The 27,168-nt window shown below is 45.6% G+C and overlaps 1 protein-coding gene and 1 long non-coding RNA gene across 4 annotated transcripts in view; one reads left to right on the top strand and one right to left on the bottom strand.

Moving 5' to 3' along the window:
• Positions 1–27,168, bottom strand: part of TM6SF1 (transmembrane 6 superfamily member 1) — a 622,619-nt gene that overhangs the window by 170,126 nt on the left and 425,325 nt on the right. The window lies entirely within an intron of this gene.
• The window catches only part of LOC144826417 (uncharacterized), a 905,759-nt gene continuing 885,171 nt past the window's right edge, over positions 6,581–27,168 (top strand). For both annotated transcript variants that reach the window (XR_013609817.1, XR_013609818.1), the window contains exons 1-2: positions 6,581–6,734; positions 6,832–6,921. This is a non-coding gene — a long non-coding RNA (uncharacterized LOC144826417). The remainder of the gene's footprint in view (positions 6,735–6,831; positions 6,922–27,168) is intronic.

Genomic DNA, 27,168 nt, shown 5'->3' on the forward strand with positions numbered 1-27,168 from the left:
TATTGTGGTTTCTCTGATACTGAAGGAAAGCCAAAGACGAGAAAGGGATACCAATCTGGGAACACTGTGCTAGTCGGTTCTGTTGTGTGGCATGGTCAGATCAGGCTGTAGGGTTCTAGAAAGTATTTTCCCACGCTTGATTCCACCTGGGACTGAATTGGCTTTACCTTGCTGCAAACCCAAAATGTAGGCCAGGCAGTACAGTGATATTAACAACCTTATCTCGGCTGGAGCGTTCATATACAATTAACATGCTTTGGATGGAGAGAGAGCCAGCATGCCTTAATTGAGATGATACTCTCACCCACATTCGAGCTATAACTGGAATGTGCCCACATTGTAAATTAGGTATAAAAAGGCAAACTGTGTGCCCTGCCCACATGTGATAAATAGGAATATCACAGGAGCTATTCGGCATCAGGTACTCGCCTGAGATTACAGTACTGAGAAGTGACAAATGTGCGACAAATCGTTTTTGAGCACCACTGGGATGTCAAGCGCCAAAACGGAAAGCGCCAAGCTTGCTGAGCACCCTGTCCTTTTCACCAAACCTCGGGATGGCCCTGCAGACGATGACAGCAAGCCTCCCCAGGCCCAGCTTGTGTGCAGCCGGTCTGCCTCCTTCGGTACACGCTGCGGCAGGGGTTTTACACGGAGGCATTAGTAGACACTGTGGAAGCCGTCAGCCTCTCTGCGACGTATGTATGCTTTCGTGGCACTACCCAACCAATCGCACCAGCACTCGGCGTGGGACATAATGTAACTTCCAGAAGGCGCCGAGGCCACGCTCGAAGCAGCCATCACACAGCACTCGGCGGGAGAACGCACCCACTCGTGACACCGAGCCCCGGGGACGCGCATTCCGTGGGCGCAGTCAGGCTGGGCGAGGGCCCGGCAGCTGGAAGCGTGGACGCCTCATTCTTTTCGGCGCGTTGCTTGTGTTCTGGGAGGGCGGGGGCCCTGGTACTGGTCTCTGGTGATGGGCTTGCTAAATTCCAAGCAACGGGCTCTTTGGGGGATAATAAACCACAGGCTGTAACACAAAAGTCGGAGGACGCTCGTGAGCTTATGGGGGCTGGAGGGGCAGAGGATAGGGAAAAATAAACAGACAGGCAGAAGAATGAGGATGCCCTGCCAACTACAATTGTGAGGCTCCTACTTCTAAACGTTCTTCATGCTGTGAGGGAGCAGCGAGTTCTCGGAAAACAAGGTTTCCTTTCTTCGAGTGCCAATGTGGAACACCCTCAAGGACGGGCACAACACAAGCTGTAACAACAGAGGAGGGGCAGGGCCCCTGCCCTGCTCTGCCCCAAGACGGCAAGGTCATGAAGAGAAAGACCCCAGAAGAGCACTGAGCTCCAGTTATGCTGGGCACCTCAGATGCTATGGTCTTCAAACTCCTGATGTGTTTAGCGACTGAAAGACGAGACCTCCTAGTAAGCACGGAGTACAACTCGGAGAGGTTCTGTCTTTGGTGGGCACACTCAAGTGGAGCTTTAGGACAAGATCCGGACGGCAGGAAGTAAGGGTTCTCAGTGCAAGTGAGCAGAGCAGGCTTCGTGCCCTCTAAAGAGTCTAAAAGTTCATCCTATCAGCTGAGGCTGAAGAAGAAAAGCTGCTGCATGCTGCTTCTAGCACATGTACCCGCAGAATGAAGGATGTTCTGAATAGGACGTAAGCCCTGCAGCGATGGTCCGTTTCAAGCTGTGTTTAGAAGGGACCTTCCTCAGGACTGGTGAAGCAGCAGTACTTTTGCGTCCTTGTTAAACACATTCAGAATGATTGGGTTTATTAAAGATGCAGGGCTTTGCTTTCGTTTCTTCTAGGGCATACGCTCTAAAAAAAATTCTCATGGCACACTTGTTACTACTTACATTAAATCCTGTTCTTCCACCAAGCTTGAGTTTGACAGCTTCACCAATCTGCGTTGCCATGCCCTCTCCTAATATAGAGCAAGAAACTAAAGTCTACTAATAGGGTCGTGTCGCATTCCACTGGAAATATCTGGCCAGCTGGCTACTGCAATACAATTTCATGACTGCACCAACTGGGGTTCAGGCCCCTATACTTGAGGAATGTTTTGAAGGTGTTGCTGAAGGAGAGGGAAGCTGTAAGTGGTCAGAGCCAGGATGGCAAGAAGGCCTTTTTGTCAAGGGCCTAGGGGTTGTACATATTGTAGCATCGACTTAATGGATGCTGTCAGGGAGGTCAGTAGCATCGACTTAATGGATGCTGTCAGGGAGGTCAAGTGGGCATATTGTAAATGTATTTGTGTGGGGTTCAGTGTCTCATATGCACTTGTTAGTAAATGTGGGGATTCTGGATGTTATTTTGACCCTTAATACACAGCTAATACATACTTTCAAGGACTGTGATCACAGGGTATTTATTATTCAGTTGACACACTCTCCTTGAGTTTATTGTTAAAAAAAGTTCATACAAAAAAACACAAATGCACACCAGTAATAACGTGGTTCTTTTGACTGCTCCTTTCATTCACGAATTAACAACACATTTAGCACCTGCCAGCAGGCAATAAGACATACAAAACGTTTGTTTATGGCGTGTGAGATATGTTGCACCAGGCACCTGCTACACAGACCCACGACATTAAGTCTGAAGTCTTCCTTGAGTTTGGCTGAGGCCCGTGCCTGCTAGTTCTGCCGAGGACAGGCAGACAGGAATCATGTGTGTGAAAAAAAAAATATATATATATCCGCTTTGAACGGGGTGACCTGTAGTACGGGAACGATGTACTTTTCGTGTTGCATTTCTTGAATAAACCGTACATTGGAATTATGCCATGAGGAGATCTGTGGATTCTTTTTGGGGAGCAACGTGGCACCAAATATTGTGTATTGTTCAATAGGCAATAATATTGCTTCACATATTAACATTTTAAGCGAAAGGGAAGCCAGGGCATTGGACAATATGGCTAATATGTCGCTGCTTAATAAGTGGCTGGCTCCCCCGACTTTACAAAGACAGATTGATTTTAGATGTGGCTCAACACGTCACCTGTGTCAATTAGACACATTAACAAAAGAGGGAGACCTCGGAGATCCAGCACAGGTCAACCCGTCTGCGCACCCCCCCCTCTCTTACCATCCACCCCAGGAGCCCTCCGAGGCTTCGAACCCCTCCGGACCAAGGCTTGGAGGCGCTATCTACAAACCCGATAGGAAGCCTCTCCGTGGAAGGCCGAGCGCTGGGTCGGCACGAGCCAAGCCGCCGACGCTCCGGTACCCGCAGCAAAGTGTTCCGGGACACGCGCCAGCCGCGCGCAGCCAAGGTCCGGGGCAGCCCTTCCAGAGGGGTGAGTGTCACGACTAACCAGGGGCTAACGGTCTCTCGCGGGCCTCCCAGAGGCTGTGGGGCATTGGATTCCATCGCCTACTTCGGTTTTCACTGTGTCTTCTCCGGGTTGCTGGAATGCCGCTGCTGGGGGCGACGACGGCGCCCGTCTACCGGTGAACCTTCCTCGGCCAGGGCAGGTCTGTCGAAGAGCCCCGTCACCAAGGCAACAGCACTGGCCGCTGTACGATTGTCTCCGTGAACCTGCTCCCTGCCTGGGCGGTGGCTCGACGATCACTTCCGGTGTGGCTGTGTCATCTTTTCCGGGCTGGTCATTCTCGCTCCTAGCCAATGACAGGCTTCAAATGCAGACATCGCCTGAGGACACTCGCTATGCCTGTGTGCACGTGAGCAGGACGCGCGCCCGACAAACGCGCGCACACCATCTGGAATGCATTACACGGCCACCCTGACAGCTCCTAATTAAGATGAATGCACTGCCGAGCACGTAACCGCAGGAAAAATGCCCAAAATGGCGCCCGAAAATTACAACTGCCCAATAGCATCAACACTACTAAAAATACATCACCGCGAAGACCAATCACCATTCAGATAATAAAAAAAATAAGGAATGTGTCTTTCCCGAGCCCTTAAGACACTTTTTTTTCTTTCTGTACTAATAGGATCTCGGAGCTCCGCCCCGAGCCCTAAAAAAGGGAAGAGAGAAGGCTGAATTTTAATTGGCAGGATCGTCATGCCAATTGATAGGTCTCAAAACACAGTAAGAGACCCTGCACAGGTCGACGCGCGTTTCGGCGGCTCAAGGCCACCTTCTTCAGGACCTCTTCCAAACACTGTAATCCAAATAATCCAGGGGACGGTTTAAAAACAGGTTCTAATTCCCACATTTTGTTCCATAATGTTGAAGAGAAAAAGACGGAAATTTCGAATTACTCAGTGTTTTAAGGATATCGCAATTTTTAAAACCAGCAACCACAATGTAAGTTGACGCAAAGAAGAATCTGTGACGTCGTGTAGATAAATAATGAGGGACGAGTCTATTTTGCGGCGAGGAGAAGTGCCAGAGATAATCAAACTTTTAATTAGATGTATCCTACTCCTTTTACTTCGTTTGTTTAATCGAAGAATCGCTCAATGGTGTTCAGTTGATAAGGGCAAAAAGTACTTGCCTCTATCCATAAATAACTTGAATTATATCCAAGTGTAGCCTAAGGTCTCTCCTGTCGGCGCCAGCTCCCTCACGATGCAAATGTTATCTGTTTTAGACAAGGAAAATTTGAATGGTGGACATAAAGAGTTTATCCTTGGTTGTATAGAGCTGGTTTTGAAAAATAATGTCTTTCTGTTCAAAGATGAGCTATATAAAAAATCAAGGGGACCAGTATGGGGGCCACTTGTGCCCCAGTCTGGCATGCATCTATGTTGGCCACTTTGAGCAGAAACACATTTATAATGAGATGGCACCGTACTTTGAAAATGTGTCCCACTGGCACCGTTTTATAGACAATATCATTTTTGTCTGGAACGGTGCCAGTGATGAATTAGCATCCTTTCTGGAATGGTTAAACTTGGGGAATGATAATTTAAAATTTACTGCGAATTATACCGTTAGAAGTGTGGATTTCTTAGACATTAAAATCAAGGATTCCCAGGGTGTTTTGGAGGTTGAGCTTTTTTCAAAGCCTATTGATAAGAACATACTCCTACAAAATCAAAGTAATCATCCCCGCTCAACAAAAAGATAATATCCCCTTAGGGGAATTTTTAAGGTTACGGTGTAACTGCACGACCTTAAGTGATTTTTATCATCATGCAGAAATCATGGATAAGAAATTAAGAGATAGGGGTTACCCAGAAAAACTGATAAAGCATTCACTAAAACGGGCAAGATTTTATGATAGGGACCACCTTTTAGATATGAACAAAGAAAAAAAGAATAGAACCCAAGATAGAATTGTTTTTGTGAGCCAATATTTAGGATTGCACAAAATAGGGGAGATAGGTCCTTAGTGGGGATGAGCGAGGGCTGGACCCTATATTAACTATTATATTTAGGATTGAGCAACAAAATTAAAAGTATAGTGAACCAAAATTGGAAAATTCTGAATAACGGCCTATCTACACCTCTAACCAACCACTTTTTTCATTTAGGCAGAACAAAACTATAAAAGACGCTGGGAATAGTGTCCAAACCACCTTAAATAATCAAAGAGCCATAGGCAATTGCAAATGTGGCTCATGTTCCATCTGCCCTAACTGTATAGAGACCAAGAACCTGAGTTTCAATGGGAAAACTCTGGTGGCAAAAACCCTGAATAACTGTAGGAGTAAGAGCGTTGTATACCTGCTCGTCTGCCCATGTGGCTTAGGCTACGTGGGCGAGACAGGTAGGGAACTCCGCATCCGACTCCTGGAACATAGGTCAGCGTTAAAAAACAAAAAAGAAAATGCACCACTGACAGAGCATTTCTGTAAATATAACCATGATTGTAATCAATTTACTTGGTTTATTTTGGAAAAGGTGAGTATAAGTAGAAGAGGAAGCAATCTTGAGGTAATGAGAAAAATGCGGGAACAATGGTTCATGTGTTATTTTAATACCATTGATAAAGGACTTAATGCAAGAGAAGAGTGGATGAAACTAGTGGCGAATCAATAAGATGCCACAAAATAGTGGAATAAATATGGACATTAGCTGTATACTATCGATGAAATAGAGGTTTATTTATAGTTAACATGGCATGATGTAAAATAATGATAGCCAATGTGGGGCTTAACAATAACCGATCATGTGGAATATGATTAGAAACAGGTGATGAAATATTGGCCTGAAATAGTGGGTAGATAAGACATCCTTAAACATAGGCATAATGTTATTTCCGCGTTAAGTATTTTTATTCAAGTATTTTTATTTAAGATTTTCTATTTAGGCACCATATAGTGTTGTTCACAATTAAAAATACCTCTTATAAAACACTTTTGTAGCAGTAATATTTGCTGTACACAAATTAGTATAGTAATGTTATTCTATTTTTAAATCTAAAATAGATAAAGATCGTGAGGAATTCATGAGCAAATAAACAATATCTTTCCCTCCGAAAGATAGCGGAGGAGTCATACCGGCATGAAAGAGAGGCTTAGAACCTGCCACATCAGCACAAAAGCGAGGCTTGGAACTCGCTCGCGATGCAAAGTAGTTCCGGGCTAACATAGGAAGTAGATGAAAGAACGCGGAAAGCCGTGATATGTATAATCAGGACGCACACATATTAGCTGGCTCACCTGATTATAATTAGTGAAGAGCCAATGAGAGGACAGAAAAACATATTTAAATACTGATCGCAAGGCCCGCAATTTTGTAGTGGTTTTGAAAAACTACAGCGCGGCGGAATCCTCAAAAGTGGAAACAAGTACTCACGGTAAGGCCTACGAGAAGGAGAGGAAAATTAGGTAGATAATGCCAAGAGGAACAAACGCTCTAACAAGGGTATTTTCCTCTGTATTCTTATTTTGCAGAGGAATTATGAACAGCACCTTGAGGGCATGAGAGTAGAATATTACTCGAAAGGGCAGAGAATACACGGCCGTTCAAGGCTTCGTGCACAGGTGAGGCATGGAAATAAGTTTGGATATATGCAATAATATTACAAAAACAAAATAGCAAACTAAAATTAGCTTTTATTAACAGAAATAGCTGCAAGTTGGCAGAGAAACTGTTCGATAAAGGATTACCCCCGCACTGCAAGTTTAAAAGACTAAGAATATATTATGTAAACGTGGCTTCAAAGCAGGTATAAAGTCGATAACAATAGATAATGGAGCAGAATATATTGTTTGTGCATTAAGAAATAGAACTAAATTAACTGTTTCCCTTTGGATGAGAGACGGATTTTAAATGATTTTAACACACCGAACATATTACTGTACCAAAAGAAGTGAGCCATCAACAATATATATATGAGGTGTCTGCACAGCTAAGGTAATGATTTTTAGTTTGACTACAGAACAGTGTTTAGCCTACCTTATAAAGGAAGAAAATAATAATGAAATGTAATTTACTCTTAGGAACCTGTAGGTCACGCTCACAAGAATTAAGACATTGTGGATACCTATGAGAGGAATGATTAACATGAGATAAGTTAACGCCTTTTTTCAATTGTAGTTCCTCTTAAAAAACATGTTCTAGTATAAGCTGAAAGATTGTAACCAAGAGCAAAGGCAGGCCCCATCCTTTCTTTATCATCAAACCTACCTTTTCTGTTCTCTTAGATTTGTTGAGGCTGCGCTGTTTTCATTCACAGCGGAGCCGCGTTCGGGGGAGCAAGGTGATTCCGGTTGCTACAACTCGATTTGGGCCAGAGCAACAACCCCCAATGTTCAGAGGCTCATGAGGCATTGTACTAAAAAATCCTAAGTTTTTTGCATATTGGCAGACAACTATTGAGACCTGTAGGCACATTATAGTTCTACTTCTCCACTCTTTGTAAATACACTTTTTTACTTAGAAAAACGTGAGTAAGGTGGGGTGTGGTGCACCCTGTCCTGAAGAAGGAGTTGATCTCCGAAACATGTTGACGCGCCCAAGAGGTGATGTGCTTAATATCACATAAGAACACCTCGTCCTGCACCCCTTTTAATAGTACCAGCCCGGGGGCTCATTAAAATTATTTTTGACTTACCCTACGAGCCAGGTTCTTTTTAAAACATTCACTCACTTGTATCACTCCACCACATCCTCACAAAAAAACCCTCACATGCACCACGCATAGTCTTCTTAATCAGTGCTCCCACGTAGCCGTCGGTCGCAGCACGCCGCATCCCATAGAGGGGTGCGAAGACCCCAATGATGAAGCATGACACCAAGGGTCCTTTTGGTGTGTGAGGGGTATTTTAAAAACACTATGTGCTCCCCACCACAGTAGGGAACACACTAAAGGATCCGGTGGATTCTTTTTTTTTATATATATTTTTATTAATTATAACACAAGAGTAGAAATATACACATCGGGCATCATTTGGTGGAACATATCGTAAAGGTGAACGGGCAAATCAATTAAGAAAATACACAACAATTATAGGCATCTGAAAGACATCAATACCAGCTTAGAGCGGAGGTAAAACAATACTGTACAGATAACCTTAAGCAAACATCATCGGATCGCGCCCATCCAGAATACAGGATATGAAATCGGACACTCGACACCCAGATATGAAGAATAAAAGATCAGGAGAATATGCCACATCTCTTGCGAAGAAGGGAAAAGGGAAAAAGAAAGGTAATAGAACAAAATAAAGAAAAAAGAAAAAAAAACAACCCTGCACCCCTGCGGATGGCTACGACCTAACCCCACTAGCAGTGTGCCTGTAGCCCACTAAACTAACCCCAAGGAAGGGAAAAAGATGGAGGAGTTAATGTCGTAAAAGCAAATATACCCCCGGTCTCCCGTACCCCCCGCCAGCAGCGACCACCCCGAGATATAATCAAACCAACATATAGCGAAATATACAAACCAATCGGGGGAGTGTAGCAAAGCACCACCCAACTCCCATCACGTTACATGTGACAATCCCGGCATTGAATCAAGCTATTTTATCAAACCCAAGCACTCAAGTTCAACCCTGGCCGGTACGGTATTTCGTGAGTCTTTTTCACTTGAACCACCATCTCAAGGGAAAAGGCAGAACGTTCGTTAAAGTCCACGTCAGTGTTGCAGGATCGACAACCGGAAAGAAGTTCACGATATTCACGAAACGAGCGAGGGAAAGTGTCCAGAAATAACGAATCTCTCCAACAGTCACTGATGAACTTGTTACAGCACAGAAGACTGTCCATATCTGTACGAGGCGGTTGCAGGATCGAGCAGGGAACGCTAGCGACAATCACGGGCTCGCTGGCTGTGAATTGGGGGCCGACAAAGCACATTAAATCCGGGTTCTGCTCGGGGACCTTGGTCTCAGGCGTACATTGCACCGCTGGCACCACAGATAGATGAGGACTTAACGGAGAGTCGTGCACCGGTCCCAAGATACCGTCCACTTGCACGATCAGTGTCCGGAATACAGCGGAGGATTGTGAATGGAGCGCCTCAATGGCGGCCATGACGGCCTGTAGCGATGGCGTGCCTTCCGTCCGCCTCATCTCCTCTCACGAAGAGGCAGAGCAGGATTCGAACCCCGGAGGCCAGCTTCCTCGGGGTAACAGGCCACGCGAATCCGATGACAACAATGGGCGCTCTCCATCGTGCAAGATTGACACCTTCGCCGGCAGCGAGGGCCCCGGCCCGTCGACCCCGGGAAGGTAGCAGGGTCTCCGGGCGTCGGACCCCCGAACACGGCAACCGGTGCAGTACGCTGTTGTCTCCACGGTGTAGAACGTCCAGTGTCAGCATCCAAAACAAACAGTTTACGGTGCACTTCGGGGGACCGGGCTCAGTCCAGGTCCAGCGGCCGATGTTGATCAACTCCAACCCGGATAAGCTAGAAATCGAGGCCCCGGCTTCCACATGATGTTAGGCCGAGAATGGGAACACCGCGTATCTTCGGCATCCGACAAGATAAAAAGCTCCGGATCACACCTTTAGAAGCAGAGATACTTCATGAACCCGGGAGTCTGGTGCGAATTCAGGATTGATAGCAGGATATACGAGCTGCTGGCGGAGGTCGGCGGAGCCGGGAGCTTACGCGGCCATCTTGGTTGCTAGCGTAGCTCCTCCCCGATCCGGTGGATTCTTGCTGTTTATTTACATTGCCTGGGAGAAGGAATCCACCTTTAACTTCTCTCTCTCCCCCTTTTTGTTGATTATGGTGCCTGTAAAATAGGCACTGCAATGGGAACTTCAAAGAAGTTACAGCATGGCATGGACTGAAAAGTTCATGGCATGGTAGCGCTTCTTTGCATCTACAAGGGGGCCTCCTTTCTTTCCTCAACTACACTGTTTTCATGGAGGAATGACCTCCATGTATTAGTGGCAGTGATGAATGTCATAATATACTTGGCGGGACCGTGGCGGACCCAGCACGCATATAGATGCCTCTGAACTGCTGTGCCACTGCCAGGGAACCGCAGTTCCCTGACAGAGTCGGGGGTCCTAGGGCAGTATAGCTACTAGGGACGTAATGTGGCGGTTGCAAGACCGCTGCGCCACCACGAGTCTGGCGGTCCTCAGACCACCAGACTCGTAATTGGGCCCTGAATGTCTATGGACGGATAGGGTCTTCTTTGACACCAAAAAGCCTGGGTTCTCTAGATGTTATACAAGTATGCCTCTCTGTGCAACTTGCACTCTGCTTCTCGTCCCATTTTTAAATCACCCAAGTATCAAAATAATGCATAAGAGGGCACTCTTTTAGCTACCTGACCCTGGGATTCTAGAACGGGCTACCTAAAAGCATACAAGAGATAGACAAATACCTCCTATTCAACGAGAGCTGCAAAAGTTTTCTTTTTGTTAACACACAGCTTTCTTTGTAATGTTTTCCTTCTGTTTTAATCATTTTCTCCTCTTAGTGCCAGGAAATCAACTGTTGGTAGCACTGCATTGTCAAATAAAAAAAGAAATACCTCGCATTGTATGTGTAGTGAGGAGGTCCACGCAGGAAGATTGTAATTAAAAATGATTTATTCAAGCAGGTAACATGTTGATTAGTTCAGAACAACAAGTAGTTAAGTTGTGAAGGAGAGCCCCACCAGGAGCAGCCTGTCTGCTGCTCAGCCATGTCTAACTGACAATTCACCTCTCTGTGTCCCAACATTCCGAGGCACATCATGACTCCAACATTCTATTGAGCATAGAGCACAGGCACTGGCTGAGCAGGAGGCGTAAAATAAATTTCATTACAAATGCAGGATACTACATATGCCCTTTCCTTCCAAGAAAAGCACAAATCCAAATATGAATAAAATAGAACGAGAGTGAACAAAGGACAGATAGCTAGAAAGGAATAATGGAGTAACAGAGAGAACATCAAGGAAAAGAGCAAGCAAAGCAGAGCGAGGAGACAGATGGGCGAAGACAAGGAGGAGAAGATAGAGTGTAAGTAAGCAAATAGAATAAACCCATCCTCCACAACAATGAAATAGAAAGAAGGAGACAGTGAGACGCAAGAGAGTAAATAAGAAATAGAGAGAGACAGACGTACTAAAGACAACCCTTACGCACAACCAGGCAGGCAAGCAAGCAAGAAAAGAAGGACAAGGCACGACGGGAACGGAACAAAAGACATACCCAAGCACTGGGAGAAGAGAAGGAAGAAATTCCTCCAGAACAAGGAAGAAGGAGAAGAACACTGCAGAAAGGGAAAGAAAACACCAAAGCAGAAATAACATCAAAATGTGTTCCAAAGATGAAAAGGAAGTGACATCAAGAGGAAATCGGAACAAATGAGAAACAGAGAAGAAGTGAAGTAAATACCAACAGTATCACTTATCCTCTCCTATTTTCAAATAGACAAACCAATTAAGAATTAATTTATAGCGTTGGGTAATAAAAACGACAATGTAACATAACCGATTGAATAGCGAGAAAGTAACAGCCAATGAGACAGAGACCCATAGCAGTCCTCTACTCCTAGGCAGGAGGGTGAGGAGCACTGTGAATGGGACAAAAGCCCATGCCATAGCAGGCCGTGTAAAGTCAACCGACATGTAGAAGAAAACAGTAGTGTCATGTAGAGATGGGACTATGACCCATAAGACCCCCTGAGTGAGGATGACTGATTAAATGTAAATGGGACTGTGACCCATGTAACGGTGCCTGTGTGAGGGTACCTATATAAATGTAAATGGGACTGTAACCCATACAATGGTGCCCTGTGTAAGGGTTAAAACAGTATGTGACCCTTGTAGGCAAATATATGTGGGAAATGGGGCTAGACCCAAACCCATCCCTGTGTAGGAAGGAATATTGTGTAAAATGTACACATGTATATAGAACCATGAACTCAATGCAGGTAAGTACCCAGAAACAATACATGCAAGATGTAGCCCAGGTACGCAATAGTGTAGTAAGCAAAGTGTGAGTAGTACCCTATGCCACTCCTATGTGTATGGATATAGTGTGAACACATGAAATAATACAATAGGCTAGAATACTGCCAAGCAATAACGTAAGCTGAATGACAAAGATGAAGGTGTGCGTATCACTGTTGTCCTGTATCACATGCTGGAAACATCCATAGGTACAGGCAAATTGTAGTGGCAGTCAATAGTGATGGTGGCACCCACAGAGGAAAATGAAAGGCAGTACACAGAGAATCTGTAGTGGGCCCAAAAGGATCAGTCACAATATAGTGCAACTGTATTCAGAATCTTATCTTTTAAGAGAAGTCATTGGAGCACTTGGAAAATGTTAGCGTCCCTAAGGGGAAGAGAAATGCACTCACCCGCAATGATGACCTCCCAAATTGATGACCTCTTGGGAAAAGATGAAAAACAGCGCGAACACGGCGCTGTACAGGAGATACAACAGAAGAGGAAACAGGGTCCTGCACTGTGTGTGAAATTGCCAACCAAAAGATGGTGGCAAGTATGGTGCGCAAGTCCGGATGGCTCACAGCATGCTGGTGCACCAAACAGAATCACTGTGAGAAGTTAGCCTGGCATATGATGTCCACTAGTTCTAGTGGGCACCTTCTACCAGTCTAATCGACCCTTATTGATGGTGGTTGTAAAGTCAACCTTATAGAAAGCTATCCTAGTGGTAGCATGAACCAGCAGTCTTCAAGCTAAGACTTCAGTAGGCGAGTTAAGCAAGTTGTTTTACCATATATAATCCCTTGAATACCAAATGAAAGGACACCACACAAGGTATATATCAAATATATATGTATTTAATCTAAACACAACCCCTCTGCACTCTTTATGAGGTCAGAGGTAAAAATACAATTCAAGTCACACGATTAATACACAATAAGTTGCACAGTATACGTTATGCCCTAGGGGTATCACTAACCATATACTAAGAAAGTGGTATTAGTACCACGTGAGAGTTAGAAAGCCGGCCTAGGGCCTGTAGAATCGCTGGGGCTACACTAAGCAACCAAAGGTTAAGTAGTAGGTGACCCACGGGAGTCGCGTGCAGTGTCTAAACACAGGCGCGGGTTCCCATTGACTTTCTATGGAGTTCGTAAAAGTTACAAAGTTACAAGTTAAGGACACTTCCGGCGGGACTAGGACGGAACCATTTTAGACTTAGACACTAGGAGGGCCAATACCCTCGAGACTACCAGAATACTCGTGTTACCACACCCACGAAAGCCGGGTGTATAGGTGTCTTTTGATGTCGGGTTTCGTCGTCGTTTTCTATGGAGAGCTACAAAGAAGTGCTGCAGGCGGCCAGAGGAAAAGTGTCCGGGTGGATCCAAGGGTGGATCGGAGATGTGAAGAACCTGAAAGCAGAGGGGACAGAGTCTGGGTCACTAGCCAGTGACCAGGAAGGAACCAGGCGATGTCGGGTGCTTTAAGGTGAAGAAGGTGAGTTTGTCTCTTCAGCCACGAGGTCCAGGAGGCATCGACGATGACCAGGAGCTGGATTCGAGCTGTCCCATGATGGATCTAGATGACTGCAGCGTCGGTATCCGGATTGGACCCAACAAGCCTTGGCAACTGCAACCCACGCAGGATGTCAAGATTGGCTGTGTTGCAGACCAGCAAGATCTGTGGAGCTTCCCCTTTGCAGGGAAGCTGGGGCGAGCCTGGAGCAACCAGGATCGCAAGTTAGATTCAAGATGGCGTCTTCAGGGGCTCACTAGCCAACGGGCAAGGAACCGGGAAGATGCGTCGAGCACAAATGTAAAGGCGGGCCCACTGGACACTCGCGGAGTGTGGGGGCCTGGGCTTTGGGTAAAATGATGCTCGGGGCTGGGGATTCTCGTACCCCAATGCACAACTTACTGAGGCTTCAGAAAAGGAGTGCAGGTAGCAAAATGCAGGATGTCCAAGATGTCTGGTCCCGCTTCTCTCGTATCTGCCACGGGTTTCAGCTATACTGTGGATGTGGGTCGGGGTCAGAGAAGTCTGGAAGTCCAGCTCTTGAGTCGCAGAATCTTTGGGTTCCGGCGGGAGCCTTGAAACTGCAGATCAGCAAAGTTGCTGTTGGTGCCTTTTTGAACAGGGTGGTCACTCCTCGACCACAAGGGAGATGTCTTCCGTCTTCTAGTCAGAATAGAATGTCGAAGGTCCAAGAGTTCTGTATCAAAGTTTCTTTCCAGGATAGTCTAAAGTCCTGGGGACACAGCTCCTATACTTATACTAAGGATGGGGGCTGGATTACCTGCCTAGGTCCCTCCTATGGGTTGACCTGTAAGGGGGTGGTTACACCCCTTTCCCTTTGTCCAGTTTTGCACCAGGGCTGGGGCTGGAGTGCCCCAGCAACTGGTTTGAACCGGGCTATGCATGGAGCACCTTGTGTGCCCCAGGCAGTGTCTAGATGCATTCACTGAATGCAGCCCTCCCTGCCCCAATACACAAAACCCCTGTCTGAGGAGAAGCTGGCACCTCCCTGGACAGGAAACCTATTGTGCCCCAGCAACAGGAGTTCAGACTCGTGTCTGTGGCAGCAGCATCCATTTTGTGATGCTGAGGCTCTGTTTAACTTTAACTGGGTATAGCAGTAACTTACATGTCTTTTCCCTCTAGAAGGGTGGAATGGTACCTCCGCCTCCAGAATTGGTGGGGGGGGGGTAGTATTTCAAAGTGTTTGACACCTTACATGACATGTTTTGATAAAGCCAAACCAAAGTTAGCATTAACCGCAAGGATTATAATGCACTTAAGAGTATATGGTATGGCTATATCATAGAACAGCTATAAGGAGATGGTTCCAAAAGCTTCAGAGGGGCTCAGCTCAGCTAGGGCAACCTCTCACATAAAACCAAGCACTTTGCCTCCAGGATTGTCGAGGCCTACCATAGGAGTGGCTTATAGGTGTATATGTGTCTATATATAAAGGTAGATATAGGTATACTATATCTAAGTAAGGGGTGATTACACCACCTTACACAGGCTGTGTGAACAGACCTGTGGTGTCAGTTTGGAAGGCAAACCAGGGGTGGCACAATACATGCTGCAGCCCCTGGTGGGCCTAGGGTACACCTATGCCCTGGGTACCTATGGTACACTATACAGGGGCTCACAAGTGTGACCCAGTAACCAATCTGTTATGTACCTAAAGTACATGGTATCAATTTAGATAGAGAACAGCTGGGCTGTGGGTCGGATTAGCAGGCCCATAGCCACATTAAAGTCGAAAAACCAGAGAATCACAGCAAAAAGTGGGGGTGACCATAGGAAGCAGACCCTACTCTCCTACAATCACTTAATCAGTTCTCACGCGGTGGAGTGGATGATGTAATAGATCTTCGATGCCCCGCGCGGATGCTGTTTGAGGTAAAAAGGAGTGCGAAAATGATTCTAACTGTCACAGAATGGGATTAACGGCCCAACTGTTGTGTGGTAAAAAGTGCCAAGAAAGCTTGATTCAGATTAAAGGTTACACCTGCGGCATGCTCCAGCTGGCAACAAAAAGACCGCAGAACACGTAAGGAATGTAAAATATTTCCAGTGTCAGTAGCGCACACTATGAGGTGAGAATAATGCCTAAACTAGATGAAACTCTTTAAGGCAACAGTGGTCCCTTACATACGCTGAGATAGAACTAATAAATATAGACGCAATCGTTTCTATATTGATTTGACATGTCCAGCCGGACAGAGGTCGAATATTTACTCATTTAGCGATGCAAGACAATATTTACAAACAATATACAAGGTTAGGCACAAGGCTGTACCCTACTTTACACACGTAAAACATATAAAAGGAAACAGAACATAGCACAAAGGGCTTTTAGGCAAAAGCTTAGGGTTCTGTTATACTGTTAATTGCACAGTTTCGAACGTACAACAGAACATTACTTGCACCTTTACACTTTAAGGGACATACAGGTTTTTCAATTGTATAAGGTGCACAAGGTTGTCGACGGCGTTTCGTTCCGTTTAACACGATATGTGGATCATCATCAGGACATGTGATAAATGCCTGACAGTTAAAAGCCTCATTTGCCTAAGGGGAGAAAGAGGAAAAATACAGTACAAGACCATTAGGAAAAGCAACTGAAGTTACATAATTCGTTAGAACTTCATGAGAAAGACATTCAATTGTGAAGTTTAAACACATTAAAATTATTCAACAAGTGTAGAGCTAGGAGGGGTGAACCTATATTCTAGTGCGTCCATTTTGTGATGCTGAGGCTCTGTTTAACTTTAACTGGGTATAGCAGTAACTTACGTGTCTTTTCCCTCTAGAAGGGTGGAATGCTACCCCCACCTCCAGAATTGGTGGGGGGTGGAGGGTAGTATTCCAAAGTGTTTGACACCTTACACAACATGTTTTGATAAAGCCAAACCAAAGTTAGCATTAACCGCAAGGATTATAATGCACTTAAGAGTATATGGTATGGCTGTATCATAGAACAGCTATAAGGAGATGGTTCCGAAAGCTTTAGAGGGGCTCAGCTCAGCTAGGGCACCCTTTCACATAAAACCAAGCACTCTGCCTCCAGGATTGTCGAGGCCTAACATAGGAGTGGCTTATAGGTGTATATGTGTCTATACATAAAGGTAGATATAGGTATACTATATCTAAGTAAGGGGTGATTACACCACCTTACCCAGGCTGTGTGAACAGACCTGTGGTGTCAGTTTGGAAGGCAAACCAGGGGTGGCACAATACATGCTGCAGCCCCTGGTAGGCCTAGGGTACACCTATGCCCTGGGTACCTATGGTACACTATACATGGGCTCACAAGTGTGACCCAGTAACCAATCTGGTATGTACCTATAGTACATGGTATCAATTTAGATAGAGAACAGCTGGCTGTGGGTCGGATTAGCAGGCCCATAGCCACATTAAAGTCGAAAAACCAGAGAATCACAGCAAAAAAGTGGGGGTGACCATAGGAAGCAGACCCTACTCTCCTACAATCCCTTAATCAGTTCTCACGCGGTGGAGTGGATGATGTAATAGATGATCTTCGATGCCCCGCGTGGCTGCTGTTTGAGGTAAAAAGGAGTGCGAAAATGATTCTAACTGTCACAGAATGGGATTAACGGCCCAACTGTTGTGTGGTAAAAAGTGCCAAGAAAGCTTGATTCAGAATAAAGGTTACACCTGCGGCATGCTCCAGCTGGCAGCAAAAAGACCGCACAACACGTAAGGAATGTAAAATATTTCCAGTGTCAGTAGCGCACACTATGAGGTGAGAATAATGCCTAAACTAGATGAAACTCTTTAAGGCAACAGTGGTCCCTTACATACGCAGAGATAGAACTAATAAATATAGACGCAATCGTTTCTATATTGATTTGACATGTCCAGCCGGACAGAGGTCGAATATTTACTCATTTAGCGATGCAAGACAATATTTACAAACAATATACAAGGTTAGGCACAAGCCTGTACCCTACTTTACACACGTAAAACATATAAAAGGAAACAGAACATAGCACAAAGGGCTTTTAGGCGAAAGCTTAGGGTTCTGTTATACTGTTAATTGCACAGTTTCAAACGTACAACAGAACATTACTTGCACCTTTACACTTTAAGGGACATATAGGTTTTTCAATTGTATAAGGTGCACAAGGTTGTCTACGGCGTTTCGATCCGTTTAACACGATATGTGGATCATCATCAGGACATGTGATAAATGCCTAACAGTTAAAAGCCTCATTTGCCTAAGGGGGGAAAGAGGAAAAATACAGTACAAGACCATTAGGAAAAGCAACTGAAGTTACATAATTCGTTAGAACTTCATGAGAAAGACATTCAATTGTGAAGGTTAAACACATTAAAATTATTCAACAAGTGTAGAGCTAGGAGGGGTGAACCTGAATTCTAGTGCGTGAAGTAAGACGTGAAAAACCGGGATCGCAAGTGATGGCCGTGATGAAAAACGGAGGTTTCTCAGGCGAGGTACGCGGTACGGGGTGACGAATAGAGTGGTGGTCGTCGGGGCATATCATGAGTGGCCATGCTAGATGAAAAGCAAAAAGAAAGTCAGTCACAGAAAACCTTCGGTGACCGGAACACTTCCAGAAAGCATGGCACAAAATTCACCAGCACTGTCCCCTCAGCATAACATGAGCATGGAATAAGGAATCCCAAATTTCTTGCATAGCCCAGAACGAAAGTCAATCACATCTTTGCCCAATGTGACAGGCATGAACTAAAGCCATCCTTAGAAAATATATCACGGGCAATACGTTGTCTGTAGGAACACAGGAGTGGTGTAGAGATGTGAAAACACCCACACTCGTGTTACCTCAACGCTGTTGAAGACATCCAACTCAGTAGGAGGCAGCAGCTGTGGAGCACCACAGAGGCTGGTTGTAAGAAAACAGCAAACACTGTGTTGAAGGCAACCCCCAATGAAAGTCAGCAGAATGTGCACAAGATCCCACAATGCAGGGAGCGCCGTCCAACAGTGTTAGACACACAGTTCCTAGTCATACACTGGAAACTCCCATACTGCTTAATATAGAATGTAGACAGACCTTCCACGACCGCATACTCTTACCATAGTTTTGAAATTGTGGTGGAATAGACAGGTGACTGAAAGTTATAAAAGGCGGATTGTAGAGATAATTACAATGTCCAAATAGTGTAGAGTAGAAGAGCACAACACGCCTGGGCTAGGGCTGTCCGATGGTGAGGACACTGGTGGGGTTGAACGGCGTAGTGCTTCATCTTAATTGTATTGTTACCTTCTTTTCTTTTCTGTGAATAATTTGTTTCTTCTTTGGTGTCGTCTTTGTGGTTCTGAGTGGAACACACATTTTTTCTTCATGTTTCTGTGGATACCTCCTAGTGTGCTTCTTGTGGTTGTTGCAGCTGTAGTTTCTGTAGATTGCGCCATCTCTGGTTCCTCTTTTGGTAGCCAGGTTACTGAAATCCACATCTATCACAAAGGTTCTTCGTCAGCTCGTCGCCAAATAAATGTAGTGAGGAGGGCCACGCAGGAAGGTTGTAATTAAATATGATTTATTCAAGCAGGTAGCCCGTTGAATAGTTCAAAGCACCAAGTAGTTAAGTTGTGAAGGAGAGCCCCACCAGGAGCAGCCTGTCTGCTGCTCAGCCCATGTCCAACTGACACTTCCCTCTCTGCGTCCCAAGATTCCGAGGCACATCAATAATCCAACATTCTATTGAGCATAGAGCACAGGCACTGGCTGAGCAGGAGGTGTAAAATACATTTCATTACAAATGCAGGATACTACAGTATGTTTTTGCTATACTCCTTGAATACATACGTCATCATGCCATCATTTGACTGCATAATAATCTCACATGTTGGAAACAGAAAGAGATGTGAACAAGACAAACAAGCATTTGCAATGCAATAGGTCTCGCATTTATGTGAGTTTGAGCTATTGACATTGCAAATGACAATGCCTTATTTTTGTTTCCATTTTTAAAACATAAATAAAATGCATTGTTATTTTTAAGGCCAATAGCTTAAACTTGCGTAAATGTGAGACCTATTGCATTGCAAATGCTTGTTTAATGTATATGTTTGGTGTGAGTTGTTTTATTTGTAAGGATAAATGGTGGGGTGGTAATTAACTATAATTCTTTAGCAATACATTTTTATTATTAACATTTTAAGTAATATTTTATTATGTATCATGCAAATATTATCTTAAATAACATTTTCAGATATGTGTTGTATACTGTACCGCGCGTAGTTGCTGTGACTTACACTCCCCAGTGTTTCCATGCGGTAACTGGTCCCACTGGCGGTAACTGGTCTGTTTGCTAATACCAGGTGCGGGCAGTTCACCCCGCTGTCCTATAGAGGGCGCTCCTGCTCAATTTACCGTGACTCCCACCGCCCGGTGTTTCCCAGGGGTAACTGGTCCCACCGCTGCTGTTCTGGTGCTAACAAAGCCCCGGACAGCCAGGCCCTGCGGGAGGAAGAATGATGCGGTGCCATCTGTGCGGGGCACTGCGCCACATATTGCGTGTCACTGTTCTGAGTGGAGGGGGGGGTGAGTGGGCTGTGTTGGGGGTGAAGGTTCACTCTCCCTGGTAGCAGTGAGGGTGCACTATGGCGCTGCTGTGGTTATGCCACACCCTGGGCGGTGGTGCCCTTTGCCGCATGCCAGGTTCTGAGGGCGGGGTGCAATGTGGGGGGCTGCATGCGGTGAGGGCTGCGGTGCAGGGTCTGTAAGTGGCAGTGCCCTGCGTGTGTGGACTAACATAACACAAACATACCACGTCACGTGGACTTGTAAACAGCACGTTCACCCGGGGGCACTTTGGTGCTGAATAGCAGGTGCTCATTGTTAAACAACTCATTGGTACTCGCTGTTCCGACCTTAGAAGGATGAAAGGCTGAGTAAGCCCACCAGGACTTGATCCTGTGACCATGAGGTCACACGCAGGCCCCACACTATGCAACTTTGCCACTGGTTGTGGTACACGAGGCAGTAGGTGATCTGTAGGGCACACAGCGGGGCGCTGCTGCACACCCCTGGTATGCTGTGGTGCATGCGTGCAGGGTTTTTTGAAAGTTGTCTGTGCTCCTCTCTGCCTCCCATCCTTGGTTCAGGCTCGGCCTGAGGTCTGTGCTGCTTCTGTCACCCCGGGTCCCTCAGGAGCCTTCCGCTGTAGACGCCGGACACTGCCAACCCCACAGATCTGACCACAGGAGGACTTTGTCTCCCTTCTTTTTTGGGCTATTTGGGAGTCTCCCTTTGCAATGCACAAGGCTGTTTAAATCTCATAAGAACCCCCTAGCATTATGAAGTGACCTGGTCCTCTCCTCCGTGCAAGGATACACAAAGCAGTCCCTCACTGAGGGCCCCTGGAAGCATGTGCTTGTGCGGTGCGGCCATATTGATCAAATTATAGATTTGCCGCATTTGCCACAGAACCCATCATCTACCGCATAATCTGTACATTTTAGCAAAAAATGATTTTGTTTGGAGCTCAGACGGTTCAAAAGTTGCTCACAGTGCACCGCACGTGCTGCCGCGCAGTGGGAGACTCTGCACAGCTGGAATGGGCCCCTCTCTGTCGCTACATGTGGGTGTTAAACTGCTCTTAATGAAGTGCCACCGATGCCCAGAGACTGTTAGCAAGTTTTAGAAGGTCCCCATCAAAGTGCATTCTTCACGGGTGACAGTGTATGTTCATGCCCTCCGTGCAATCGAGGGCACCTTCCACGGCGGTGCATTGCCAAGTTCCCCCTCGCACTGTAGTGTTCGTCAGTGGCAGCATATTCATGCATCCCATAAAGTGCACTGTAGGTCAGTGGCACTGTACATCAGTGGGGGAATATTTCAACGTGCTCCGTTACACAACACTCTACCCAGCACACGTGTATATGTGTGCCACCCACCCCACAGGACTGCCCTCTGCAGCGTGGAACGCAGGCGAGAGAGGCGGGCTCTACTTTGATAGGCATGAGCCTGCGACGTTCCGGAATATTCCCCGCCTCTGTAGCAGGTTAGCGGTGACGTAGCTCGTCCGGAGCACGGCACCTTGGAGGCAGAGGGAGCCCAGAAGAAAGCAGGGATTCCGGGAATGATGGGGTTCCTGGGAGAGAGCAGGCAAGGCATAACGGTGCGAGGAAGGCTCTCCAACTCACAGAACATCCCGTAGCAGCGCAGCGGGAAAAGAGCCCTGTGAGTGGGGGTGAGTGGGGGTGAGTGGGGGGGGGGGTGTGCGCGTGTGCGTGTGTGGGTGTAGCTGTGTGTGTGCGCGTGCGACCTGATCCGATTCCGGCAGGCTGCGTGCGCGTGCCAGTCTCTTGTCCTCTCCTCTTTAGTCCTTGAAAGCAGAAACGATCACTATAGGCTCGCTTTGCGACAGCAGGGCTTTGCCCTGCAATCGCAGGCGCGAGACCTAAAAATGACCTTGCCCTTTCTTTCTCTATAGGGAAGCACCATACCTCTTTCAGTCCAGCCAATGGCATCAAATGCCTGACTACTCTCACTGAAGAGTTTTTCCTTAACTTAAAAGTCTACAATTGATAACAGGCTGAACACCTGAGAGTTTCTCTTTAAGAGAAGCAGAGGAAGGGCTTCATGTGAAGCCCAGCTATCATCAAAAACTCCCCAAATCACCAGCCGAACATACTAATATAAATAAGCATACTCGAACATTCTAGCCACTTTACTGCAAATGTCCCTTACCTTCAAAACCCAATGCAAAATTTTAGGGTGAGAGGAATGAGTAGAGTGTTTTTTTCTAAAGACCTGTTAGTGAGAAATAAGGGGTAAAAACATTTACAAAGCAATTGTTTGTGGCTCCAAATACCACAAAGTTTCACTAAGTTCATTTTTTTAGACGTCTGAATATCTGATTCTCTTCTACTATCCAAAAGCACCTGATTCCATAACAAGATGCCCTTTGACTAATAAGCTTCTCATTCTCAATGGATGATTCTGTAGTAGAAGCTAACATAGCTTTCTAATTGATGCATAGCTGAACACTTGCTCAAAGATATAGTCTGGTAAGGTCCCAGTAGGTCCTTAAACATAGGACAGGTCAATTAAAAGTTTACTCATATGGTTAACGGAACAATCTCTAGAGCTTACAAATAATGACTTTTTTTTAAACCACCAATTAGCTGCATTTTGTCAACTTTCACTAGTTGTCGCTAGTTTGCATTCACATTTTGTGAGGGATCCTGTCTAAGTCCCAACAAGCGGTTTTTAGCAGCCATTCATACAGAGCCCCCAGTCGGGAAACACTAGAGGCAGGATAAGGTAGTGACCACTGGTCTGGACAAAATTGCACAACTGAAACCCAAGAACTCTGGGCCCGATTCACAGAATGAACTTAAGACAAAATCCTAAACTTACTACCATTTTGGTATTCACAGAATGCACTTACTACTTCTGGTATTCACAGAATGTACTTACTACTTTTGGCATTCACAAAATGAACTTACTACTTTTGGCATTCACAGAATGAACTTATTACTTTTAGTATTCACAGAATGGACTTACGACTACTAACTTTATGTCCACACCCGGGCCGTAATTTCCGCTTCCGGGCCGTAATTTCTGTCTCTGGGTCTGAATTTCTGGCTCTGGGCCAGAATTTCTGGTTCCGGGCCGGAATCTCTGATTCCGGAATTTCTGATTTCGGGCCGGAAGATATGAACTGTGGTCATTGATCATTTTAGCCAAGGGTAAACACATGTCCAAGTGCCTACCATGCCCCACTATGGATCAGCTGACACACTGCAGCCAATAGCTCCATTTTGCCATGATGAACGTTGCAAGTGCCTACCATCCCCCACCACGCTCCAGCTGAAGCCAATTAACACTAATTGACCAGCACCACAAAACACATAAAAGCAGCACACATTGAAGGAGCAGGTTTGGCCACAGAGAGTTTACGTTTACAACGCTGACATTGCCAGAGAAAAATTGAACCAATGAGGAGAAAGAAGAACTTCACTGCAGAGGAGACCACCATGCTTGTGGAGTATATAGTGAGGCACCGCAAACACCTATATGGACTCCCACCCTACTGCACCAGTGGCACACAGAAGGCAGCCCTATGGCAGCAATTAGCCACTGCTGTCACAGCATTGGGGGAGGAGAGGCGCACAGTGCTGGACATCAAGAAGAAGTGCCAGGATGAAAGGCAGAGGGTGAAGGAAAAGTACTCCAGAATCGAATTAAACAGGATCCTCCCTTCTGCATACCCTGGACCCCGCATCCGTCTCACCCCACTGGAGGAGGATATCCTTACCACAATACACCCGCACTTGGTCCATGGGCTGCCTGTCAGTGACATCTGCTACGTGGTACCAGGTAAATGGGATGAAAAGAAAAACTGTATGAAAAGATTGTCTGTGTTGCACTGTCATTGTGAGTAAGGAACTTGTCCAAAGTGTATTTAAAAATATAGTCACTCAGAGACTCATGTGTCACCCTCTGTGTGTAGCACCACAAGTCCCAGAATCCTTTGCATTCGAAACAGCAAATTCCTCCCTCCCTTTTGAAAACATGGGCACAGCACTGCTGCCATACATACACAACCCTGCTAAGTAGCAAGTGACAAATATTAACAGGGATGCGCCAGTACCAATGTGACACACAATTCAACCCTTGCGCAACCACGGATGCGTCGCATTTACATTGCGGTGCACTGTGGCGCAGGGTTAGACAGATGTGTGTTGCATCTGATGGCATTAGGGGTGTGCTTTGCTGGAGTTGTGTTGCAAGTGCAATGCAACTCCAACAATATCCATGGACCTAACGTGCTGCGCCACGCCTTACGTCTGCGTCGCAGCGGCCTCTGAAAAGTGAATCCGTGAAATCTTGTAGATTTCACTGCATCACTTTTACGAGGCATAACCCAAAGGAACGCCCACCCTGCCTACATCAAAGCCGACGCAGGTTCAATGTTGCGCAGGGCTTCACAACGTGACGCTTCACCATAGATACGTCACGTTGTGAATAAGTCGAAATGTGTTGTCTGTTGTACACCACCGCTGTGTCACAGAAGTGACGCAACAGCAGTGTAAACCTTTTTCAAGGGGCTTGTAAACCTGCCACAAATTATCCAAGAAGTAAACCACCCTGTGCCAGCCTAAATCACAAAGCAGAAGGTGAGAGAATCATGAGATCAAAATATGTCATACACATATTTTGTTGTTCATTTCCCACCCTGCCACGCCATTACATCCCTAACACACCACTGCTCCTACCTGCCCCGTCTGCGGCAGTACTTCACAACACTATTAGCATGCAGAAGATATGGGGAAATCCCTGAAAAATTCCACAAGCACATTTTCCATTTGGTTACTTTTCTCTCTTCTCACCCATTGACACATTCAGCCAGAGCAAAGACAACTGCAGTAGCAGAGGTCCCTGCATCTACTGGGAGGAATCAACAACGTACAGAGAAAGGCTTTACAACCTCACTAACTGGTAAGTCAAACTGGCCAGGAGATGGTCAAAATGCATACATTAAAGATGGTGGCCGTGCACTGCATCAGGTTCTTCTGCTAGTATTAGGGCGTAGGTCGTGCTCCTGTGGATACTCCCCGCTCGGGAGTATTGAAATATCACTAAGTAGCGCGGGCACTGTCTAGTGCAAGTGTCTCCTAGGGCACTGACTATTGTGTGCTGAATTGTCAGCTAAGGTATGAACAATAAAGTTTTTCACAAAACCAATTTTCTTTCTCAAGTCTTCAAAGTATTTTATTCATACTTTATAAAGTTCTTCATTTGTAAGTATACACTGGCCCTTTAATAGCAGCGCGCGCATTTATCAAGGAACTACCCATTCCACATACGTCACACGCCGACTTTGCAACAGAGAGAGCGGCGGCTCCTAACACAACCTCGATACTTTGTAACAGCGTATTCCGGTAAGAATTGCGGCCGCGTTAGATACAACTAAGCGAATACTAACGTTTAAGGTGCTTCACCGCTACGCGTGTGTTGCACATTGAACCCCCAGGCGAGCTTTATCGTTAACGCATATAGGGCCAGATGTAGGTAGGCTTTTACCGGGTGGTAACGGCCGAATTCGGCCGTTACCACCCGGTAAAAGCAATTTGACATGTAGGTCCCTGTAATTTACAGACTCGGTAAATTTACCGAGTATGTAAAATACCGAGTCGGTATCATTACTGATTCCGGACAATTGGTATGTAGGTGGGACTCTTCTGAGTCCCACAAGCAGTACCACATCGGTATTGTACCATCAAATACTACTTGATGGTAAAATACCGTTTCTGGTGTGCATGCACATGTGTGCATGCACACCTATGCCATATGACAGGCAGACCTGCCCTTAGGGCAGGTATGCCTGCCACATGGCACCCGAGCCTCTTTTGGGGGTGCCAGAGGGTGTCAAAGTGACACCCCCTGCACCCTTGAGACAGTCGGTATTTTCCGATGTGGTAAATACCGACCGGTATATGCCCAATCAATCCTATGGGCTTCAAAGCCCATAGGAATGCATGGGCATTAACTGGTCGGTATTTACCACATCGGAAATTACCGACTGTTTCCGATTCGGTAATTGCACATCTGCAATTACCTACATCTCGGTATTTTTATTTTCCGACCTCTTAAATACCGAGTCGGTATGACTCGGTATTTAAGAGGTCGGTAAATAAAAATTACCTACATCTGGCCCATAGTCATGTTTTGTGCTTCTTAAAAAAGCGGTCCATACTATCTTGAACAAGACGCTATTGCGGTCTAGTATATTCACTTGCATTCTATTCCTGCCGTGAGTAGCCCTCACATAGAAACAACCCTAGACACATTTAGACTATCGGTAAATGCGTTTAGTCTAAAAGCAGTTCATGTTGTTTTTTAGATACAAGTCATAATATAAATGCGCAAACATAGGGTAAAATCATGAGTATAAATAATGGTATTGGAAACTAGTAAAATGGCTACAGACTTTCTGTAATTTGATAAATTAGCATTCTACTATCACAGTTAACTGTTTTGTTAACACCATGTCATATTTTTGAAACATATCGTGATGGATACAATCTTTGTTCCACAGATTTCCCTGATGAAGGCCCCAGGCCGAAATGCATTGGAATATATTGTTCTGTTTATTTGAAAAACAAATTGGATGTAAACAATATATATACTGAACATATGCAGTTTCAGATGAAAGAAACTATACTTAAAAATGAAGAACTTTATAAAGTATGAATAAAATACTTTGAAGACTTGAGAAAGAAAATTGGTTTTGTGAAAAACTTTATTGTTCATACCTTAGCTGACAATTCAGCACACAATAGTCAGTGCCCTAGGAGACACTTGCACTAGACAGTGCCAGCGCTACTTAGCAAAATGCATACA

The sequence above is a fragment of the Lissotriton helveticus genome, chromosome 3_2 (assembly GCF_964261635.1).
Source record: "Lissotriton helveticus chromosome 3_2, aLisHel1.1, whole genome shotgun sequence".
In the NCBI taxonomy this organism is placed as follows: Eukaryota; Metazoa; Chordata; class Amphibia; order Caudata; family Salamandridae; genus Lissotriton; species Lissotriton helveticus.